General features: G+C 33.7%; 1 protein-coding gene across 1 annotated transcript in view; it reads right to left on the bottom strand.

Moving 5' to 3' along the window:
- The window catches only part of NDST4 (N-deacetylase and N-sulfotransferase 4), a 388880-nt gene that overhangs the window by 306143 nt on the left and 57616 nt on the right, over positions 1 to 25121 (bottom strand). The window contains exon 2 of the mRNA XM_070259711.1: positions 16054 to 16216. The gene's annotated coding sequence lies outside the window, so the exon portion shown is untranslated. The remainder of the gene's footprint in view (positions 1 to 16053; positions 16217 to 25121) is intronic.

Below are 25121 nucleotides of genomic sequence, written 5' to 3'. Positions count from 1 at the left end.
AAATGAGGGGGCAGAAGTTCAGACTAGTATGAGCAGTATTGCAGGAGGGGCTGTATTAGAACTATGGTTTGGGACAGGAGCCAATTGGTAGAAAGATTAGATATCTAGGATTAACTGGCCTCATATTTCTGACTTTGGAGCTCTGGTATATGACATTTCCATGGCAAAACAAAATAAAGCACTCTCTCTGCCACCCACCCCAAATTCACGTAAAATGTGTTGAATTATTATTAAGTATAAAAAAGTGTTCAGCAATTTCCATGCATAACCTAGTTCCAACTTTATCATAAACCAATGAAGTAGGTGTCATATTTTTCACTTTTGCAAATAGGTTACTGAATCTCATAAAGTTGTATAACTTATCCAAAGTCAGAGCCAGACTGAGGGTCAGGAGCAAGAAGGACAGGGGACTTGAATGAGAACAGTAACTTTGGATTATTCCGAGGTAATAATTATAATTCCCATTTTACACATAATATCTGAGATGAATAGTTACTTAACTCTACCTTGCTTAGCTAATTGGAAACAGAGCCAAGATTCATATTCAGATGTTAGTCACTCTACAATATCCAGACAAGCATATAGCCATTTAGCTTTTGTCAAAGTTACGCTGAGTTAGATCTCATTTCACAGAGGAAGTGCTGCTGTTCAGATAGTCATCTTGTCTTAGTAAACCTCATACTGGTATGGAAGAGATAGTAAAATAAGGCCAGAGTCAAAATGGAAGCTTCTGGCACGTATGTAATTTTCTAACATTAGCGAAGTTCAACCCTGGGTACCTTTTAACTTAATTATTGGTTTTCTTTCCACATCCACAATTTTTAAAAATTTTACAATTTGCAATGTTTGCTTTCATAAACATATCAACACATTCGAATATATAATATCTTCAGTAGTGACCTCTAGGGGTATCATGAAGGTACATTTGAAATAAATATTTTCAACAGTATTAGTTTGTTAACAATAACTTCCAATTTCTCTTATTCTATTTTTATCTCACTCTCATTTATGTTCAGTTTTCAAAATACAGTTTTCGCTATTCAAGCAATTTGATTTGAAAATCAACTTGTGCTTTTAGGTAGACAAGAGTTTGATGTGCATTTCTCTCTCTCTCTTTTCAATCAGTTTATAAAAGGAGGCATTTTGTTCTCTACTAATATCAATAGTTTTTATAATACCTATAGTCAGTGGTAGTTTGTTAATATTCTATAGAACAAAATTTTATTAGAAAACATTTCCACCATTGCTATCAGGTGTCTAGTCTTTTCCCCAGAATGAAAACTTTGGGGGGCTGAGATACCCATTTCATTTTACTGAATAATACACTGCAATCTTAATTTCATTTTTGAGAGTGTGATGCAATTACTAACTAGAGCTTCCTGTTTCCATCAATTGGTGGAATGATATTTTAGCACATCTTAATTTACTGTAAAAAATTTTTTTCTTTAATAATGCAATTTCTTTCTTCCTCTCTCTGCTGAGTTCTCCACTAGGTTTTACATGGACTTGTAAATTTTTCTGGAATTGAAAACAAATATAAATAAGGTAAGCAAGCAAATATGACTAATTATTGCTCATTCCAATTGACATTTAGTATGAAGAGTTCTAAAAACTGAAAGGTTGGATTGCAATTAGCTCATCTCAGAATATGCGCCCAAATTTCCACAGGAGATGCTTAGGCTGCAGTCTGAGCATTACCAACAGGTTAGTTGGTGTCTCAAGGAGAATTCACAAGAGAAAGGAGTTAGACACAAAGGAGTATAATCTCTCTAAAAATGGACCCCTGACTGAATCACGCATCATGCATGAGCCAGAGTTAATGGAAAGGACCAATAAAACATTTCCAATAAGCATCTTACACATTTACATTGGCTTAATGAATCATAAGGAAATTTATTAATTACTTTAAACTGAATGAAGTGTAATGATTTGAAGGCAGGCAGTAAAATTATTAGTTGCAGGCAGTATAGTCAGTTACATGATCCGTTCTCAGTATTGCCTATGAAATGAATCACCTGGGGATAGGGCTGCCAGATAAAATACAGGACATTCAGTTAAATTTGAATTTTAGGTAAACAATGAATAATTTAAGCTTATACAAGACCTCCAATTGGTAAAAGTGATTAAATTCCATTAAAGGACAGAGGGAAATACTTCCTGCACCTAGATGAGACGATCTGACATTCCGAAGATGTCCAGAAGTGTTACTTAAATTTGTTGCAATTCCAATTGATTTCTGTGTATTCGGAGTCAATTCTAAAATTATCCTGATTATTCTAAAATATATTCTAAGACAAATGTGGAAGGATAAAGTCCTCAGTTAAGTCAACTTTGAGAGAGAAGTATACGGTGTGGGGAAGAATTTGCTCTGTCAGGTGGTGAGATAAAGAACCACTACAGTAAAAACTTGATGTTAATGTTATAAGAAAAGACAAGATCAATGCTACAAGATGAAAAGTTCAAAAATGGACACTTGTACATTTGGGAAATTTGTACATCATAAAGCTAATATAATCAATTAATAGAGAAAGGATGAATTGTGTAGTACACAGTGTTTTGAAACTTTATTCATGTAAGGAGAAAAATAAAACTCTGTATAAGTAGGTTTCTGCTGGACTAAAGACCAAAGTATGACAGAGAAAACTATAAAGTCAGTAAGATGAAAGTAGGAGAAAAATAAGACCTTAGGGAGATGATTGATCTAATGGTATTCAATGATCACCACCACCAGGTAAAAATTGACATAAAAATTCTAAACATTGACAAAATTAACAGAAAGCATGTTGAACAGAGATTATTTACAACGTTTAAAATTCATATGAGACTAGTATCTGGAATGTATAAGAAATTCCTACAAATCAGTGAAGAAAAAGCAAGAAAAATAAGTGATAAAAACTTGGACAAAAGACTTCAAAAGTTAACTCACAAATGGAGAAATGCAAATTGCAACCAGAAAATAAAAAATATACTCAAATTTATTAAAAATCACAGAAAACCCAATTAAAATAACAAAAAGTTACCTATGGAATTAATTGACAGACGAAAACCAGAGCATTTAAGTGACATTCAAGTGAAATTAAGTGATAATTTGTTAAGTGACAAATTAAGTCACTAACGTATTATTTGCTACTCTACTCTGAATCAAACTATGGCCAGAGATACAGAGGCCCAGAACAAGTTCTCTAATTTTTTAAGATCACTTAACCTTTTCTTCCAGTGGAAAAATATTGAGACACTTTCATTCGTACATATGACAAAATTCTTATCAAAGTCTTTTCTCTATAGTTTTCTTAGGTTACTGTCTCCTACATTTGAAAATTTCATACGAATTTTCACATGAAAATAGTTTTGCTGGAAACATCTTTTTGTGCGATAAATCTTTCTCTATCTAATTCTTTCTTTCTTTAACCTGTAGACATCATTCAACTTTGTATTTAATTTTGTTGGTCTGCTTACTCATTGTTTCCTATTTTAGTCTCAAAATACTATTGTGAGAAAGTATTTTCCTGGCTGCTCCTGGTGGATTCTATTTCTCTGTCACTCTTAGGTCTTTTCTCATCCATTTTCTTCTTTTTTCTGATCTACTCACTCATTTTCACTTTGTTCCCGAGCTTCTTCCTTTTTCTTGCCACTGCCTCCAGTAACATGAATGCGCAGTTTGGAGCAATGGGTACATGTGCCAAAGTTAGATAGAGGATTTCTCACCAGATATGGCATGATCCTAGCAGGAACATGTGAGCAGAATTGCAATGAATGTATAGGGCAATTAGTATAGTTCTCCACCTATAGTTTTTCCTCGGCTGATGGGTTGTAATAAACATTAAACTCATATTTTACCTCCAATTTCTGGTTTTTAAAACATCTTAATATTTACCTTAAACAAAATTGTAGTCTAAATACAAGAAATAGAATAACATTTTTACTAGAAGTTCCAATATCATTCTAAGATATCTCCTCAGTCTAGAATAAAATTAAAATATAATTATGATTGCAGGGAAACAGCCACCTTCATATGAAATTATTTAACGCATAGTTCTACCTAGCATTTTGACTTCTACCCTGGTAAATCAAGTTTCTTGGGATTTCTTTGGTTCTTAGTAAATAGCACAATATTCCACTAAGGCATAAGGTTATCATAAGTATTTATAATTTAGGAAATTCACATATTGTTAATCAAAGACAGTTGATCATGTTTAATTAGACCCAAGAATAGAGAGAAATAAATATTAATGTCAGCATCTAAGCTCCTCTAGGGGGACAAAAACATCCAAGAAAGCAACACTCATTATTTAGGCCCCTAAACACTAATGATACCTTTCCCTTATGATTCATTTTATTCCTATAATATTCAAAAATATTTTATTCTGTCCATAGGAGCATGTAAGTGAATAAAGTAATACAATAATGGATAAGTCTCATTTCATCTTCATTTATATCCAGTTTGCTGAAATGTTTGGTCTTCATAGATAGAGGAAGAGATCTTGGGTTATTTTTACTTAGATCTTCTACCTTTATATTCAGTAGCTTTTATGCTAATCTTGATATTAATGTTCTTTTCCTGCTCTTGTATTTCACTTGAATAATATATTATTTTGCTATTCAGTAACTAAAGCACTAACAGGTAGTTAAATCTTGGTACCTGCTGGCTCCGCTCCCGTGATTGCCTATGTCTTTCTTACAATTCCACGCAACTGTATTATGTTTAGCGGCATTCATCACATCATCTGTGCAAAAGTGAGTACAACTTCCAAAATTCGAGTCTGTGCCACACGACACAAAATAAAGCTATCTAACCTTTCATAAATAAGGAGAAATGTAAAATGTCAGTGACACACTGGACAAAAGGAACAGTGAGACCAGCAGGCCATTTAACCGACATTATCCCCACAGTGCTTTTAAAAAATAATTATGCCATTATGTGCTTTTTGCTTCTACTATTCATAATTGTCTTACATCTCAAATCATCAATTAAAATAGTTTAAGAGCAGGGAATTGACTGACTTAAAATAAGTAATTTAAATCTGAAAAGGGCTTCTTCTAAAATATATCAGTGCTAACTTAGAAGTTATTCTCTTTTACTTACGTACTCAGGGTTGAGTATGTAGTAGAAAAGACAGTGTTATAAGGGTTCTAATGGAACAAGTATGATTACATGATTTTATGAAAGAATGTAGAATATGCAACTGAAGTAGTTTCCAGAAAAAAGAATTTTATTTCCGAGGTAACTTTTCTGTATTGAAAGAAATCATGAAACACATTAGTTTCAAATTTACAATATAATACATCTCATTTTCTACATTAAGACATCAATTTTTCTTGATTTCAAGAAGTATGAAAGTATACAGAAAGAAAAATTAATCACTACCAAGTAATGAGATGAAGAAGTCTGTTTTCTTACTTATTGAAATCAAATAGAACAAAAAAACTTTAAAAATCACAATTTCACAGAAATAAGTGTCATTTTATGAGCTTACATTTTAGTGGGATTAGACAGAAAATAACAAAATACGTTAAGTAAATAATGTATTAGACGATGATAAGTGCTATGAAGAAAAATGAGACAAGCAGAAAAATGAGACAAGCAGTGATGGCATTGTAAATAAGGGAGCAAACAAAGGCTTCCCTAACTCAAATGGCATCCGAGTAAAGCTGTGGAGAAGGACGTGTCAAGCAGACATGCAGGGCAGGAGAAGTCCAAGTAGAGAAGGAGTGGGTCAGACGCATATGGGGTGTGACCCCAGGACCCCAGGACAGCAGGGAAGTGAGTTTGGCTGAAATGTCTATTAGCAGGTGATTAAGTCAGAAAGGTGTTGCTGGTGATGCTAGTAGGACCATTAGCTTATAGACTCCTCTAAAGTCTGACATTTACTCTGAGTGAAATGGAGACTCACTGAAGCCTTTTACGTTTTCTGACTTAGGTTTAACAGAATTGTTTTACTGCTGAGTGGAAGAATAGATTGAAACATGGTAGCCAAGAGACAGGGAGAAGTCCCACGTCAATGACAATAATCCATGAGAGAGATATTGGTGGCTTGGGCCAGAGAAGTAGCAGAGGGAGGGGTGAAAAGTGGTAGGATTCTGGCTTTATTTTGGAGAAAACACTAAAAGGTTTGCTGGAAACTGGAAATGAAGTGGAAAGAGACATCAAGAGCCACCCAAGCCTTTGGCTTGAGCAACTGAAAGGATGAGGTTACCACTAACAAAATGGCAAGATTTGGGGAAGAGGTAACTTGGATGGTGACGGTGGGGAGGGTCGGTTAATGACTGAAAGTTCAGTTTTAGGAATTTGAGGTTTACCATGGGATCTCACTCATAAGCAGAAGATAAAAACAACAACAAACAAACACTTAGCAACTGAGATTGGATGGGTGGTTACCAGAGGGGAAGAGGGGAGGGAGGAGGCCAGAAGGGGTGATCAGCCACATGTGTGTGGTGACAGATTGTGATTAGTCTTTGGGTAGTGAATGTGATGCAATCTACACAGAATTTGAAATATATTATGATGTATACTGAAATTTATATAATGTTATAAACCAACGTTACTGCAATGAAAAAGTAAAAAAATAAAATGATAAGTCTGGATGATATCATGAAAGGATTAAGTGAAAATGGAAAAGAGAAGAGCTGAAATATTTAATTTTGGGGGCATTACAATAACTGTGATGAGGTAGAATCATTGAAAGGGAATGAGAAGGAGCACCCAGGTAAGGAGAAAAAGAAAACCAGGAAAACGTGGATTTGGAAGCCAAGTAGAGGTAATGTTTCAAAGATAAAAGAGTGTCAAATGTTACTAATAATTCAAAGAGGAGGAGACTGAGAAGTGGCAGTTGGATTTGGCAGAGTGGAAATAATTAATTACCCATTCAGGGAGTGGTGGGGTAAAAGTCATGTCAGAATGACTTCAAGAAGATATATTGGAAATAGCAAACTGAGGAGGTTGCGGAGGTTGGCCATCAAGCGGAGAGGTGTGGGACAGGAAACGGAAGGAGAAGTGAGACAGAAGTAAACTTGACCTCAATCACTCTGAATCTCAGAACGCCAGTCCAGTGAATCAGAGTTCCCAATCCCTAATTACAGTACCTGTATATTTGAATTTAATTAGCATTTACTTGTATATTGGAATTTACTTAGCATTTGCAAACCATTATTTGATTGATTTGTGTTTTTTTAAATTGACAAGGCCCTCAACATTTAATAACTGAGACTTTTTCAGTGTATATAATTTTTTCAATATTTTTTCCTGAATATATGATTTCAAACTAGATGGCCTAACTCAGGCCTAACTATGAAACGAAAGTACAGATCAGGTAACATGGACTCAATTTCTCTCGAGTATTTTACAGAAAAAACGTATCAAGACGTACACATACCCATACCACACACCCATAACAATATTTCCCTAGATGGCATACAGAAATGATTTTCATTCCTTTGCAATCTCCTGTACAAGTAAACCATTTTCAAAGTTTACTATTTGATATAAATGCAGTGAAATAAAAACTATATGAAGAGTAGAGATAGTGAGATGGATTCTTTAAATCAAGGAGATGGTTTTGGCTAATCAAATTTCATATGTATCAAATGTTACACTTTCTTAGAGCTTTGTTCAGACATGTAAAGAGATGACAGTCAAATGAAAACTACGTTTTCCCTTCATAAGCATCCTTTGGTTTTGCCACTGGAGTATTATTGTGAATCAAAACAAAATATAAACAAAACCACACATCTTCATGTTTTATCAGTGAGAACAAGTACTGTCATCAACCGTTATTCTAGAGAGGCCAAATTTAAAAATTAAAGGTTTCAGAAAAAGCATGCCTTTGATGTCAGAGAAAGTCACATTCAGTTCTATATATAGTTTTACTTCAAGTTTCAATACAAGCTTGGATAAAGTTCAGATAAAGTGTGATTATTTAAAGTTGTTTCCGCACTCACCCCCACATGCACTATATTTTTAACACTTCTAAGTAGTGCAAAAAGCACAGTCTCCCGCTCCTCTGCTTTGACAGATTAAACAGCCTCTAAGTAACACATGATCTTTAGGAAAACATCATGTTGCTGAGTTTAACTAACGTACTTGCCTTTGACCACATGTCTAAATGTGGTGCTATATTTTCCCCAAAATATTTGTGGTACTTGACATACTGTTACAGTATCACTGGTTATGAATACATCTAGGTCTTATTAAGAATAATGTGAATCCCTAAATTAAGACTTGCACAATTATTCAGTTCAATGAATTTGAATATTACCTTACATCTCAAGTCAATTCAATTCAATTTGACTTAGCAAAAATTCTACTAGTCACTTTAACATACAAAGACGTTTTGATGGAAAGACGAGAAAGAAGAGGTAACTGTCTATAAGATGCTCAACACCTTTGGAGTGACATCTTTTTAACAACAAACAAGACATGGCCTAAAATCAGGGTATGAACATTTGAATCAGTCTGAAGAGTTAAGAAAGGCTTCAGAAAAGAGAAAATGTTCGAGCTACATCTTAACACTTTAAAAGAACTGGCTTCATATACGTGATCTCACTTCATACCTCTGTTTCCTCCTCAACCCACACTAATTGGTCTTTCTTCTCAACTCTTTTATTGAAAACACTCTTGGGTTAAGGTCACCAGGAATGAATTGCTGAGAATTTTAATCATGCCTCCTGAGCTTTCAAAAGTATGCGGAACAAGTTGACCAATCTTCCTTCTGGAAAATCTCTCCTTTCTTCACTAATGGTTTATTTATAGTTTTTGATTCTCTGTTCCTGAATATAACAGGCCTTCAATATCCTTTCCATACACTCTTCCTCTGATTTAGGTATTAAATTTACACCAGGCATATATAATGTGCTAAGGAATGTTCTTTCTTTTTTTCATTCCTTTCTATTTTGAGAAGTTTATATAATATTTAAATCCTCTAATATATTTGCCGATTATATAATTTCTAAAATATGCTTGTCAAATATACTTCCTCTGTGGGAAAAACTTTAAAATACTGAACAAATGCTTTATAATTCTCCTTGAAAAAGGTAATAAATGTTTTTGTAGGAATTTGTGCATATCTGTAAATTCAAATTTATTAACATAACCATCTTTATTTTTATTCAACTCCTAGGGCCTTTCTACTCACTTCTCCATCTATCACAATTCTTATTTTCCTAGATCTTAACATTTAGGTCTCAACTCAAAAGTAATCTCAAAGAAGGCTTCCTTCATCCTGCCGTATAATTTTATTACAGACATCATTTCTTTCAGTATCGTTAACCTAATCATTTCTTGAAATTCTCTCATTTGTTTACTTTTTTTAGGATTTAAGCTTCATGAGAGCAGGGACCTCATCTGTCTTACTTATCACTATTTTCCGAATTCCTAGAATAGTGTCTACGTACAGTACTCCATAATTTTATTTATTTATTTATTTATTTATTGGTGAGGAAGATTGGCTCTGAGCTAACATCTGTTGCCAATCTTCCTCTTTTTTGCTTGAGGAAGATTGTTGCTGACCTAACATCTGTGCCAATCTTCCACTATTTTGTATGTAGGATGCCACGAAAGGATGGCTTGATGAACAGTGTGTAGGTCTGCCCTTGGGATCTGAACCTACTAATCCCAGGCCATGGAAGCAGAGCTCTCAAACTTAACCACTAAGCCACTGGGCCAGCCCCAATAATGTGCTTTGAATAAATGAATGATGCTCATTACTGTTGGGAGACAATTTTCCAGGATTCTCTCACATGTCTGTGTATCTTGCGGTGAGATGTTGGCTGCCATTTTGTTCTGGATATCTTTTCAAGGCATTTGTATAGTGAAGAGCCTTTGAAAATAGATGGTGTCTCCCTCTGAGCAAAGAGGAGATATAGTGACTGTCTAGTGTAATAAAGATAATTTATCTCTCCAGAGTATAGGTAGGCATGGTTATGCTCAGGATTCCTTCCCTGAAATACAAGCCACTATGTGTGAAGACATCCATTGGGGCCCATCTGCTTTGCCCTTGTGGGACTGCGGAGCAAAGGAAACTGACACAAATATGCTAATGCTATCTGCAGTACAGTATGTAATACAGTTCTTTGGTTCTGACCCAGGAGTCTCCTATGTTCTCCAAGCATTCATGAAACTGTTGCAAGCTAACGTGTTAGCTTGCTGTAGGATAAAATCTCAAATCTTCACCTTTCTTGACAGTTACGTACTAATTGGCTATCCAAGTATGATTTGAGGTAAAGTATGCTTAAATATACACTCTTGAGGATTTAAGCATTGTGTCCAAAATTACACACAATAAATTGAAGTTTTTGGGGCTGGGGCCCATGTATTCTATCTAACATCATTTAATACTAGAATGAAAAACCCTAGTGTCTGTGAAAAGACAGATTTTTAATCTTCATTTAGTATGTATCCCTTCAATATCTTTTGCTATTTCATGATTATATTCATGTTTATATGATAATTGTTAATGATCAAACTACATGCTATTGTTTTCAGCTAAAACCATTTAGTACTTTATCATTTTGAAAAAAATAATCTTTCCAATTCCTATGATAAAATGACACTAAAACAGAATCATTTTTAAGTACTTGCCAATAGCTCACTTCTATTTTAGTTGTATTAAAATATCTATTTATGTATGTTTTTATACAAGTTCCATGAATATAAAGTCTTATTTGCTAATAATCCTAAATAAAATACTTTTTTCCAAGTATATATTGACATATTTTATGGAGTTGCTACTTCAACTCCAGTTGTACATTTTTTAAGTCAAGAAAATACTTCTTCTAAAGTCTATTATAGCACGTTTTTCTTATTTGTTACACTAGCTTTGTAGCTACCAAAATTTCCTTGAATTATAGCCTAAAATTTAACCAAGGTCTGCCACCCTAACCATCCATGGCTGAAATCATCCTTAATAATTTTCTCTGACTTGATACATAAACAGCAATATATTGACTTTATATTCCATCTGGATGTGGCTAATAAATTTGGGTTACTCAGCTTTAAAATTGTTTTGGGAACATAAAACTCATTTAACTCATCAATTATGTGTTGCAGTCACTGTCATTTGGCTTTTTGGAGTATAAATAACTTGCTACAGTGAAGCTACTGAGCTGTTGTTTTATAAATTTTATCAGCTGAGGGATTATTGCAGATATATGCAATTGAGAAGGAAGACAATCAGTAGCCATATACTTCACAATATAGTCCCTCTGTAATTTAAATGTCTTTGTAAAAAAATTCCATAAAATTTAAAAGTATTTACTATATATTATACAATATATACTAAGATATAATGTTTTTCCTCCCAAAGAATTGATATTTTTAAACAAGTATCAATTCTCAATGTTAGAGGGCAAAGAAGTTGAATAATATAATGTTATTTTCAAAGAAATATGTATGTTTAATAAAAAAATCAATACGTAACTTATTATTTTGTTTTTTATATATATGTAGGGATAATAAAATTCTTTTTAAACTTATGACTGAAATCTTATTAGCTTCCAACAAATAGTTCTGGAAAAGGTAATATTTAGGTAGTTAATTTTGAACAAAAGGGCAATACTTGTTCGATTCCTATTTAACATTTTTACATTGCAATATGAAAAATACTTTTCATAATGTCCACAATTTCTCTAACTGAACTTTTAATGATATTCTCCATATCATTGTAACCAAAAATTGGTATGGTTAAAGCAAACAAAAAAGTTTTCTTTTCCCTTATTCATCTCAACAAAAGCAAAATGCTTTGCAAAATTTGTTTCCTTTTGTTTAACATGATTTAAAAATACACAGAATATTTTATTGTAGGATCTTAAAGCTCCTTAAACACATTTTTTCATTACTGCTTCTGGAAAAAAATGGCAAGGCATTAATACATATGTAATGAGTATATATTTTAGTGTATAGAAATTAAATCACAGCTCCTGAGTTTATACATCTGAAAAGAACTACCTCTCCCACTTTGCATGATTAGCTAGCTAAAATTTGCTCAAACATTGGAACAATGGGGAGGGGGTTCTTGAATACTTATTCTTCCACCCACTCTATTCTTACTAGACATACACAGAGACACATGGAGGTGCACACACGGGCGCAGGCACACTTTGCTATTCCCAGTAGTAGCGCTCATTGAGTACATGCTATCTGCCCGGCACTCTTCATTTAGGAACTGCTTTCATCTTCAACACAAAATTTACAGACAAAGAAACAAGCAGAGGTTAAGTGAGCTTCCCCAGTCACCCCCGAGCAAGGGGTGTTACAGACTTTGAATCCAGACAGCCTGGCTTCAGAGTCCAGGCTCCTAAGCATGATACTCTTTGACAAAATATTTTGAAAGTTCTGCTTCTCAACTTTTTCTTAAAATTTACTTTTCCGCCTGCAAATTCTTGTTTAAAATCACTATATCTCTTATATTGAAAGCTAGTAAATATGAACTTTCCATTTAAGTCAATGAAATGATTACATTATGCTTTAAAAGGATTGATAAAAGTTGCTTTTCAGTATCAAAATTAAAGGGTGCATTATTTCTTAAATCCTTGGATGCTCTCCCTCTCCTTAGTAATAAACTGCCTGGATTCAAAAAAAGAAAGGGGTGGGGGGAGAAAGCCTTTATAATTTTGTGGTAGATTAAGCAACTCATAGTTTCATAGTCAATTCAGTGTTAGGCTGGAAATACACTCTTTCGTTTCTTACATGCAGATTCCATTATAGGCTTCTATTTCATGTAAACGTTTTCTAGGTACAGTCGAAATTTTTGCAAATAAATCACTCATTTCACTTGAACATGTTTTTATTATATGACATATGGGGCTATATATTAACATACTCTGGTAGGAACAGATGATTAAAAATTTACTAGGACGGCATAGACATCTGTAGAGGATCAAAACGATATATTGGCCTCAATTTCAGGTAAACTTTACATTAAATGATTCTGTGTGTTGCTCACTCCTTTACACTCCAGATGTGTAACACTATAAAACTCTTCTAAGTTTTCGTGGTAATTATCTTTTCTTTTCTTCTTTTCTTTCTAATGAAGAATATGTAAAATATTTGCTGTATTTATTTAAGCTTAAAATTCATCAGAAAGATTACCTAAACAATACACACTCTGAGCTGAGTATGCAAGATAGATCTCAGATAAAATTTTTTAGATTGAAAATAATAAAAACTTAAGATAGATCAAAAGTTCAGACTCAAGCTTAACCTAATTGTGAATTTACAGAAGTAGTGCTTCTTTTTCACGTTTTATGTTGCTTGTGGTCATTATCACTGTTATAAGTTACTGCTTGGGAAAAACGAAAAATTTATAGCTTTGTGTGCATCTAAGTAAAATGACCTTTTGAATACTGACTACTGGGATATTATCACCATTTTAATGTTGCAAAAGTAACATTAAGGGACTGGCCCGGTGGAGTGCTGGTTAAGTTCATGTACTCCACTTCTGCGGCCTGGGTTTCGCAGGTTGGAATCCCAGGTGTGGACCTACACACTGCTCATCAAGCCAAGCTGTGGTGCCGTCCCACATACAAAACAGAGGAAGATTGGGACAGATGTTAGCTCAGGGCCAATCTTCCTCACCAAAAAAGAAGTAACATTAAATAAATATTATAATGAGTAAAGAAAAATACAACCTAACTTTTAAATGCATTATCTATTTTTGCTATTAATTTGATATATAAGAGAAGTTTATCTGAAATAAAGATAGAAATACAGCCAAGAGATAGGCGTCTGTCTGTGGTTTGCTGACTCCTTTACCTAAATATATACCAAAAAGCTCAGCACATCTCCCCTGCAAATGCCTAATTAAATATTAACAATGTAAATCCTGGACCAATACAGGTGGTATCTGAATTTCAAGCTGAAAGCTGTTTTGGATATGGATTTCGATGTGCAGTATTCTTTTAAACATACTTTGATGTTGAAAATACCAGAAACACTTTTAGTAGAGGTTCTGACAGACCATTAACATGACAGGGACTTCCAGCTTGCCAGCTAACATATTATTCACAAAATAATTTTTATTTTATTTAGGGACGTTATATCATAGAGATAGAGTCTAAATAGACAAAACAAAGATTCATAGTTGTTTCTCTTGTTCCTAGTTTTCAGAAGTGTGTGTCTCCCTGAGACTGTTCGAGAAATAGTACAGTTTCTGCATTTTTAGCTGTTCTTTTCATAACAAATGTATGTCAATTTCTAGGAAACTAAAACACTCCTTTTCCTTTTTACTAAAGCTGTGGTGTAAATATGCATTCTGGTATAAAGGAAGAGATTTACATTAAATAAATGAATCTTCCACTGGTTGTCTGAAAAATTCAGATATACTTAATAAAGATAAGATATATTGTACGGAATTATTCTTGGTTCTTCTCTTTTTCAATATCTTTTACAAAATTATGTTTATTGATGCCTAAAGTATTTTCAAGCTGTAAGAACAGGCTGCTTGCTTTATTTTACCCCTTTCTTCCTTCCTTCCATCTTCCACCGTCTATCTCCCTTCCCCTCTCTTCCTCCTCTCTCTCCTCCCCTTTCTCCTTCCTTCTCTCCCTCCTTCTATCATTTTCTTTCCTTCCTCCTTTCTTTTCTACTCTTCTTTTCTTTTTCTGATATGAGCAAATAATGTAGTTTGTGGGTATATAGACATCTATAATTCAATCAAAGTAACTTATTTCCCAAAATAAATACATATCCTCTGCATTCTCACATATTGGTATCCGGTAATTTGAAATATATATATGTTGAAAACATTTCCTAGGTGATTATGCTGCTATTGCCTACACACTCCACATCGACCGCGAGCCATAATTTTTAGATATCACCAATGGGGCCGGCTCCATGGCGGAGTGGTTAAGTTCGCGCGCTCCGCTGCGGCAGCCCAGGGTTCAGATCCCGGGCGCAGACATGGCACCGCTCGTCAGGCCACGTTGAGGCGGCGTCCCATACCCCACAACTAGAAGGACATGCAACTAAGATATACAACTGTGTACAGGAGGGGTTTGGGGAGATAAAGCAGAAAAGAAAAAAAAAAAAAAAGATTGGCAACAGTTGTTAGCCCAGGTGCCAATCCTTAAAAAAAAAAAAAAAAAAAAAAGATATCTCCCGGATGCTCTGCATATGTAATGAAGATAACTGCACACAACCATACACAAATTTAAAGAATTTCAAAACATCCCAAGGAAAATTGTAATGATAAGCTTCCAAAAAAGATCTGAAGATAAGACAGGAATAAGAACCACCACTTTGTAGTTGAATATAAATTCCTGAATAATCCCTACGTTTAATAAAAAGGAATTCGGCTTTCTTACGTTCTGTGAGTTTATATGTGCATACACACGACTGTATTAGTATGACCCAAATCTTGCCTCAGATGTGTAACGATAAAATTGAGCAAGTTATGGACTTTATACTAGCTTTGTTCTAATAATGCCTAGCTAAGAATTTATCTCAATCTACTTTGTTAGACTTCATAATAACTTAGTGTTTATATTTTTCAATATAAATCAATAAATCAAGGCTATGCCCTGTCTATCAGCATCCTATGAAGTTGGTTAGTGAGAGTTAGCATTCTAAAGTCAGATTACCACTGGATCAACTAAGAAAATCATATTTTAATATTTAACAACTGAGAACAGATTCTGGTTATGATGACTTCAAGATATTCCATGCCTTGCCTGAATCAGTTGGCACTATTTATCCTAATCCCTTTACTACTACATAAGCCCAGTGTTTAATATTAACAATGGCTTTAATACAGGGAAAAAATAGGACATTTTGAAATTAATAATTTAGAGATGTCGTATAATGTTTAGGAAGAGTATGAAGCTTAAACAACAAAAATATCAGGTTTTAGGCAATAATATGTATATGATGTTAACTGGAAATTAAGTGCACCAGATATTTTTCTTATTTCAAGGAAAGTCAGAAATTTAAGGTAAAAGAACACAATACAGTAGAAAATCAAGTCAAGCCATCTATAAAAACAATTGAAGATAGTACTTTTCATTGATATTATCATGTTTATGATTATATTTTAGCTGAGGAAGCTGTAGTTTGCTAGAAATTACCTTTTGAGGACTCTACAAGATGGTCTTGCGTGCCGTCAATAAAGCTTAAGTGCACATATCAGGCTATACCTTCAGCAGACGTATCAGCAAGTTGAAGGTCACGCCCTGTACAAATGTCATGGAAATTTCTCTTTTACTCCTTCTTCTTTACTTTGAGCCATGACTGTAAAGAAAATGCATCCATATAACAATTCATCAGCATAATTCTACTTTTTATCTTCAAAGATCAGAGCATCTAATAAGGCTTTATCATAATTCACTTTCCGCCCTATGAAATGGGGATACAGGATTTCATTATTGAACAAACAGACTATATAGAGTATATTGGATTGCAAAACAAACCATCTAACTAGAACTGTATAGTTGGTATAAGTGATTGTGAAAAGTTAAAATAATTTGAAAAATGATGACCCTCATGATTACGGACATTATGAACATTTTGAAACAATCCACGATGACAACCAAAACAGTTAATTCTTCACATTTATTAAAAGAAACATAGTACTGAGAATGAAATAGGTGACAATCAGGTTTCTACTCTACGTTTTTCAGATTGTATGGGTATCATTGTTTTCCATTTTAAGGTGAGATGGAGTGTGAGCTGAGCAGCCTTATCGTTACAGTGAAGGGACTTCAAAGAACCCTAGAACCAACATGTAAAACATTTAAGTGAACGGGGCATGTTTTGTACTGAATAAAAGACAACTGATGTCTTTTAAATGTTTCTTGAGCTGTTCTATGGAGGCAGAATGAGAATAACTGTGTAAGATCTCCAGTGATAGAATTTAGACCAATGGAAGACGATCAGTAGACATGAAAGGATTAATGTATGCAAGAATTTTCTAATAAAGCAATCAAAATTTGAATAAATTCCCCAGCATAGGCTAAAATACCAATAATGGGGATGTTATAGAAAGAGTTTATTCATTATGTAGGTAGTTGAACTATGCAATATTTAAATGCCCTTCCAATTCTTTAATTTTTGATTTATGATGACTCCATTAATTATTTCACTCATTTTCATTCACTAAATATTTGACTTTTTTCCTGTTAAATAAGAGCAGTTTATCTCTTTTGCCAATCTAATTCATGTTGGCTTTTTTCCGTTAGAAAATTTATTACAGTTCTCTTACATTTGGTCACACCCTCTTTCTCTATTATGTTCATATAATTGTCACTTCTTATATCCTTGTTTTACCTTTGATTCAAGTAGGTAGTGACATGAAATGAAGATTTATCACGGGAAAGAAACATACAGGCTCCATTCTAAATCATTGAGTCACTTTTAAGACAACTTATTTACTGAGTTGAGCGGAGTGCATTGTTATTATCTAAATAAAGCACATATTTTACAGAAACAATACTAGAAAATATAAAATCAACGTTAAGACAAAGAATACAACCTTACTATGAATGGCATTTGGTTTCAACTCATAAATCAGTCTTATAAGAAAGAATATCCCAATTTTTAGCTAAACAAACCAAAAAGGTTGGAAATGTTAATCTTACATAGATGTTGTCTCTATTATAGACAAAAATTGTTGTACACCTAAAACTAATACATTATACGTCAATTATATCTCAATAAAAAATTGTTTGATGAATACCAAGTCACCAAAATAAGGAAAAAAAAGCTATTTATTCTACTGTTATTTATTTCTGGTGTTTTAAAAATTTTTAAATTTCAATACAATGTCTGTGTCTGTCTTTTGTCACCAAGTAACATTTAAATTTGAAATATATTAAGCACTATGTGCTGAATCTAACCTACAATGTACCAGAAAAGTATATGTGATTTTCTTCTAGAGAGTCACAATTAAGTGGAAAACACTGATGCTGAGGGAGTCAAGTTCCCAACACTGAGCCAGCATATTAATAACTGGTAGATGTCAATGTAATAAAGGAAGGAAAACACTGAATCATTAACTGAATGCATATTTTAAATGAAACTAGAAGTTACATCAAATACAATAAATACTAGTGTTCTAAAACTCATTGGCCTAAATGATGTCCCAACTCTAAAAGGATAATTTTATATGTTACAAAAATATTGTTGTGCACTTAACCCAAAGAAAATTACAGAAGTACAGGATCTTGTAAATAAGCTCAACAATAGCTACCATAAACTATATTGAGTCCAGAGTAAGAGAAAGGTTAGAATTACTCTCAGTGGTCAGATGCCACCTTTGTCCTCAACACAGAGATTTTGTTCTATTTGGAGTCAAATAGAAATAAATGACAGGCCATTTTTTAAAGTCATTATTATAACTATTACTTTTGTTTCAACATTTTAGTAAGAGAAATAGACAACCTAGAATGCATAACGAAGGTCATTATTAGAATGGTAAAAATAGTAGTAATATTCGAGAAAAGAGAAAATTAAATCAGATAAAGATGCTTACTATACAAAAGAGAACTTTAAGAATGTCATGAGCTCTTTTGGTGCTTTTGCTTTTCTTTTCTTTCCCTTTAGTCTCTTTCCTAAAACACTGCATTTCCTAGGACATGGGGGAGTGAAGAGTGAGGGCCAGTTGGCAGAAATCTGAAGTGAGGCGGAAGTGGGAGCTGCAGCCACCCAGAGCCTCGTCCGCAGTAAATTCTATTTGAATATTTTTTAAATGCAACAAACAAACAAATAAAAATATGTATTAGCTGGTAGTTCATCGGAGATTACTTATCGTAATTTCAGGTTTAGCTTCTTGAGGTCTGAGGCACATCCAAGTAGAAATAATGAAATATTGACTTAGGCAATTTGACTTAGTCCAAGTAAGGCTGGAAAAAAATCTAAACTAGAATCATCCATTTTCAATCCTCAGCATATAGTTGAGTGAATGTGCAATTACAAAGGAAAAGTAGAGTGCAAGCTTCTAAGGGTTAGAATTGAGCCTTGAAAAGCAATGATAATGAAGATATTGGAAGGTAAATTATTTTCTGTAAAAAGAGGAGTGTTAGTTAATGTCAATCTTAATGTGCAGTTCCACTGTGGATTATTCATAGGAAATTATTCACAGAAAAACACAGTCATGGCCAGTGCTAAAGGAAAGAAACGTGTAGATTGGTTAGAGAGGAAATTTGACCATTGAAAATTAGAAACAGTCCTCACTAGGATGGTAAAATGATGAAGCTGGAGACATCTGGTAAGGATTAGAATGAGATAAAATGATGATTACCAAAGGTAAAACTAAAATCATTTCTTTTCTCTTTTGGAAAATCAGTAAGCTTTATAGTAGCTGGATGGTGAGTTCTAGCAATGCAGATCTGCATACAACTAAAGGAGGCATCATGGTGAATCTCAGCAGAGCAGGAAGCAGGACAATTATGGGGACAGCAGTGAATGAGTCATCTCGGAAAGGCACAATGTCAATGAATTCTCAACAGAAAGACTGCCCTATCTCTAGTTGTTGTAAGCCTCTGGGCAAACACCTATAAAAATCAAGAATTTGTTTGCAGAGTGAGAATAAAAAGATTTGCCAGACTCCTACAACAGCAACCGAATTCGAGTTTTTTGATGTTAATTATAACTATTAATATAACTGTTGCAAAAGTCCCAATTCCTTATTTTAGTGACTCCCAAGAGCACAAGGAAAAGGAGTCATGTTGATGAAACTAATTACATGGTAAAATTTATTTTTTTAAATTTTACTGAAAATGATGCTCCATTAATATGAATCAATAATGAGGTTTGACTGCTAAAAAGGCTAATGTAATCTTAGGCTGCATTAATTGAACCAGAGCATCAAATCACAAGAAATAATAGTTATTCTGTACTTGAATTTATTAAAAATTAGTTTAAAATATATGTAGCTCTAAGGCTTACACTTTGGGTGAAAAAAATTCTAGACTATATCAGAAAAGAGGGGATTCGAAATCATATAATAAACAAAGCAGTTTTCTCCTAGTGATTATGTGTCTGGAGGCACTTTGCCTGGCTTTGTCTGGAAGGCTTTTTCCCCAGATCTTCTCATGATGGCTCTTTCTTATTCAGGTCTCAGCTCAGATGTCACCTCCTAGAAGATGAATGCTTTGATCATTCACTGTGTCTAATGGTTCTCCCTCCCAGGACAACATCTTCTCATCATCTTGTTTATTTATGGTCACAGCAATATACATTAATTTATATTTATATATCTGGATATTCTCCATCCAGAGAACTTAATTTATAGGAGGAGAAATTTTCTCTGCCTAACTTATTTCTATATCTCCTGCCAAACACTGCACTTGGGACATAGTAAGCCATTGATATATATGAATGAAAAATGTTTTAAGAGGTTGAGGATATTTGGACGAGAGAAGTTTAAAGGGAAATATAATAGCTTGATTGAAATAGTCTGTATTGTTTCAGAATACAGAGTGAGGAATAATAATGTGAATTTTGAAAGGGGACATATTTCATGTCAATGCAAGAAACAGCTTCCATACAACTAAAATATCCTTCAGTGGAAAAGGTGCCTAATGCAGAAGGAAATATGTGAAAAATGTTAAGTAGAAACTACATATTCATTTGTTAATTAAACTATAAAAGCTTGAGAATGGCCTAGATAACCTTTAAGAACTCTCCAAACTCTTAGATTTTATTGTGATATAATTAATAATTTGTTACATATTTTATTTCAAAAAGAAATTATTAAAATTTTGCCCAGTAGTATATCTTAACCTAAGCTTCCTATTAACTACAGATATGCTCTTTTCAGAGTTTATTAATATCTCACCTCTTTATATTTTAAGAAAAAATTAATTTTTATATAACACATGAATAAACAATACAACCAAATCAAGTTAATCCAGAAATAATTGCATTATTAACAAAAAAATTCTGTGGCAGATATGGTTGTTTTCCTTGATACTATACTATAAGTTTTTGACTTTCAAAATGAAGAACAATGTATAGTTGTATTTTTCATAAGTTCATCTAATTTGTAAATCCTTTTATATTTCCTGTTGCCACTCCCTCATGAATAGTGTTTATAGATGTTACACCTGCTTTATTAATTGTAAATAATTACGTGATATTTTTTCCAACTATTTTCATTTGGATTTCAAAGTGTACGTTTATTAGTCTGGATTCTTTCTGTTGGAAGTGACAGAAATTACCTATAACTATTTTAAACACAAAAAAGGATACTTTATTGGGTCATATACCTAAAAATCCCTGATATAGACCTGGCTTTTATCAGCTGAAGTCATCAGCTCACTCTTTCTCTTCCCATCACCCAACTTGATACTCTCTCTTTTGTTGGCTTCCATCAAATGCAGGCTTTCTTACAAGAAATTGCTAAATTCTATTCTACCAGCTTCACCAGCCCAGCAAAAGTTAATTTACCATTCCCAACAGTTCTTGAATTTCTGGTCATTGAGTTTCACTGATCCGGATTGATTTGAACGAATTTTTCTGGGAAGATTTAAACCTGAGCCAATCTCTGATCTTCACCAAACTAATTGCCTGAACTGCGAATAGGGTGGTGGGGACGTTGCTCCCAAAGAAAAAAGAGGTGCTCTGTTACTAGAAGGAGGGACAATGAGCACCTGGCCAGTAAAACAGCCATTCACTACAGGACCTGTTCTTCCTGCATTTGGGGAACTGGTGAATAATTCTGAGGTTGTTTGATTCATGGCTCCACAACCATAATTTTGAATTTCGGTTCTCCATCTCTCTCATTTTAATTCTTCATTTAAAATTAGTTCCTCATTTTACTATTTCCTGATACAATCTTCCTTCCCTTATACATATATTGGTTCATTTTCATTGCCCATTTGTGGTTCCATCATATCCTTCTTGAAGTTTAGTGATCATAACCACATAACCATTTACATAAAACTAGAGGAAAATTTTCTATTGAGTTTCTAATATCTTTCTGAGAAATCATTTCATTGGCTTTTAAGATTGATGGTGAATTTTAGGTCCCATTTTCTCATAATACAATCTAAATTTTTTTTCAGATTTTTCTTATATCATTACCTAGAGCTCGGTACTCAATTCATTTTACAACTGCTCATTTTACAAATACTTTATGTTAGAGTTGCTCCCATGTAAAGTATTTTGGTATATACCCTAAACAATTTCTCTCTCTAGAGATCGATCGATAGATAGATAGATAGATAGATAGATGGATAGATAGATAGATGGATAGATATCAGGGTTTAATCTAGATTTACTAGTCATTATAATATCTAATCTCTGAGATGTCACATTAAAAAATTGTCAAGTTATAAGACAACTTTTAAAGCCCTGAGGAATTTTGTAGGTCTTTATTGTACATACTTGTAAAGTAACATACAACACATTCCGCAGAAAATTTCTCTTTAGGCATCACTTTCTCTCACCAAAGGTTTCCAGCAAAACTCTGGAGCAGGGACAAAAAAATCCTCTGCTAGTCCTTCTCTGTCCCACAGTTTTTCACCACCCCGCCTGCTGTCCTCTCTATTTACCCCTCTTTGCCCTGCATCTTCATGCACTTGTCATAACCAGGTAGTATTCAGTCTGTGTTTTTGTCTGACACTCTTTGAGAATCAGCTCCTTGGTTAAAATGATTAAAAAAAAATTATTTACCTTGTTCTTGCTTTATCACTAGATTTCAGAAGATTTTAGCTTACTCTGAAATTTGGAGGTTTCATAGCATATGTCCTCCTTCGGAAAATGTATTAAGATGTCAAGCGAGATGATTAGTAGCACCAATTACTAAGGAATCACCTTTAAAAAACTGCCAGTTTATCTTTATGAGGTGTATCCTGTTCCCAAACAGACAGCATAAAATAAAAGTTCAGACTTTGGAGTGACACCTCAGAATGCAGAAATGTTACTCACTTAAACACTTCAATTGACTTATCTGTAAGACGAGAATGATATTAATTTATGTATCTCATAGAATTATCAAGAACAAATAATGTAATATATGATACGTGTTAAACACTTAACAGTACTGGTTTTTAGTATTTCTTATCTGAAGTTAGTAATCAATCGAACAATTACTCAGTTGTCTTATGAACACCTTCGACAAAGTCTTTGAAAGGATGATTTGATAGTATTAAATATTTCCTCTCTATTTTCCTCCTGAAATAACTCATTTTTTGACATAAAAAAATGTTGGGTTTTTCAACAACTGGTGGTTTTGTTTAGCAATTCTTATTATAGGTTTTGTGCACTAATTTGAAATAAAGTTTAGTGTTATATAATTTTCTTGATTTCATGTAGATCTCTTTTCATTTATAGAGATCACAGTTCTAATCTTTCAGACTTCTGCCACATCAGATGTTCATAAAGACAGGTTACTCAATGGCATCCTCAAATTCCTACAATATATTCCATGGATGCTGACACATTCCAGTGGGCCCGTGAGGATTTTGTTTACTTGACCCTCTATCATGTTCCCAAAGTACATGTTACTTAATCCTCTTCCATTACTTTTCACATTTTATTTTAATTATTTATGTGGCTTACTTCTCTTCATTTTGACTCAGTTTGCCTTGAGGATTTTATTTCCGTCTCCTCATCCTTTCATCACTCTTAACTTCAACTTCTCAAAATACATTTGCCTATTTACCTATTTGCATTTGCCATTTGCCTATTTGGAAACTTAATAAGCATCTTGGAAAATTGGAATATTATTTCCATTTGGAATTAAATGAGGGTGTCTGTGCCAAATACAGACCCTGTACATAGTAACATATTGTATTAACATTCATTTAAGATGTCATTAATAGAAATATTTTAAAAAGCATTGATTGCATTCTACTAACACTCCATTTTTCATGCTTCTTGAAATCATCCTAAGACAGGTTGACAGTTTAGAATATATTTTTTTTTCAAAATTCAGGAAATATGATGCTCTGAGTTACCATTTAAAATTAGTAACTATTGACTTCACCCTGATAACCTGTCTACTGTCTACCTGACTATTCTTTGGCTTATGTAATTTTTATGTACAAGAATCTTGAAGGCTGGAGTTTGTTTTTAAATTTGGTGATTTTCCATTGAAAGTAAATATACAAGTGAAGAAAGCACAACAAACATTAACTAACCAAACACTGGGTTTAATGAAAACTGTCAGATGGCAAGGAGAGTGGGCATAAGAGAAAACAAATGTATGCATCAATTCAGGCTCCAGGAGACACATCAGTATTTTCACACAGTGGATAGTGCATTGAATATACACTGGGAGTTCTAGGACTCACTCAGGCTTCCTATTATTAGGTGAGGATGGCAGGTGTGTGACAAGTTCAGCCTGATCACAAGGACTAAATTTAAATATAAAGGCATATTTCAATTCTTCTGAGAGATGCAATGTGGCAGCTAGAGAGCAGAGCCTGAGCAAGTCGGGTAAAGAAGATGCTGAGAATGAAGTGACTCCCGGCAATTAATCACACATGTCAAGGAACAGGCAAGAGGATCTGTTAAATTTGACAAAATAAGGGCCTCCTCACGGCCCTGAAGAACAGGCCTCCTCTTCCTTTGGTACCACTGACTGTGTTTGTTCTAATCAGTGGCACTGGAATGGGAGACTGAAAGAAAAATATAAATTCAATAAATGTAAATTAATTAATGACATTCTACAATAATATTGCGGATTTTACTGTAATTTTGAAAAATCAATAAAAAGCAGTAGACAACCTTGAGTTTTAGATATAATTACAAAAAAAATCTATTTTCATTCCCTTTGGTGTTTTGGGCTATTTTTTCAGGTGTATTTTATGGTGGTCGGAGACATGATGCCTTCTGATTTATCCACATTGGTGGTTTGTATTCTGTTCAAACTCATTCCTATGTTCCACTTGGTTCCCACACTGTTAAAAACCTCAGTTATCATTTACTCTTCACTAGTCTGTCACTAGTTTTATGAGATTTGGTGAGAAATATCTTTCTAATCCCACCTCATTACTGGTTCTCAGTTTCTACTTATCTAATTTCTCCTCTACAAAACTACCAGAGCTATTTTCTAACATAGACCTGCTTATAACACTCCCCTGCTTAAAGGAAAAGCCTTGAATATCAGCAGAAGAGAATCACATTTTGTTAATTAGAAAAAGTGGTAAAAGAATGTTTTGTTATAAATATATCATATCAAACTAAAAGC

The sequence above is a fragment of the Equus caballus genome, chromosome 2, assembly GCF_041296265.1.
Source record: "Equus caballus isolate H_3958 breed thoroughbred chromosome 2, TB-T2T, whole genome shotgun sequence".
NCBI classification, from domain to species: Eukaryota; Metazoa; Chordata; class Mammalia; order Perissodactyla; family Equidae; genus Equus; species Equus caballus.
This window is presented reverse-complemented; position numbering and strand designations above follow the sequence as displayed.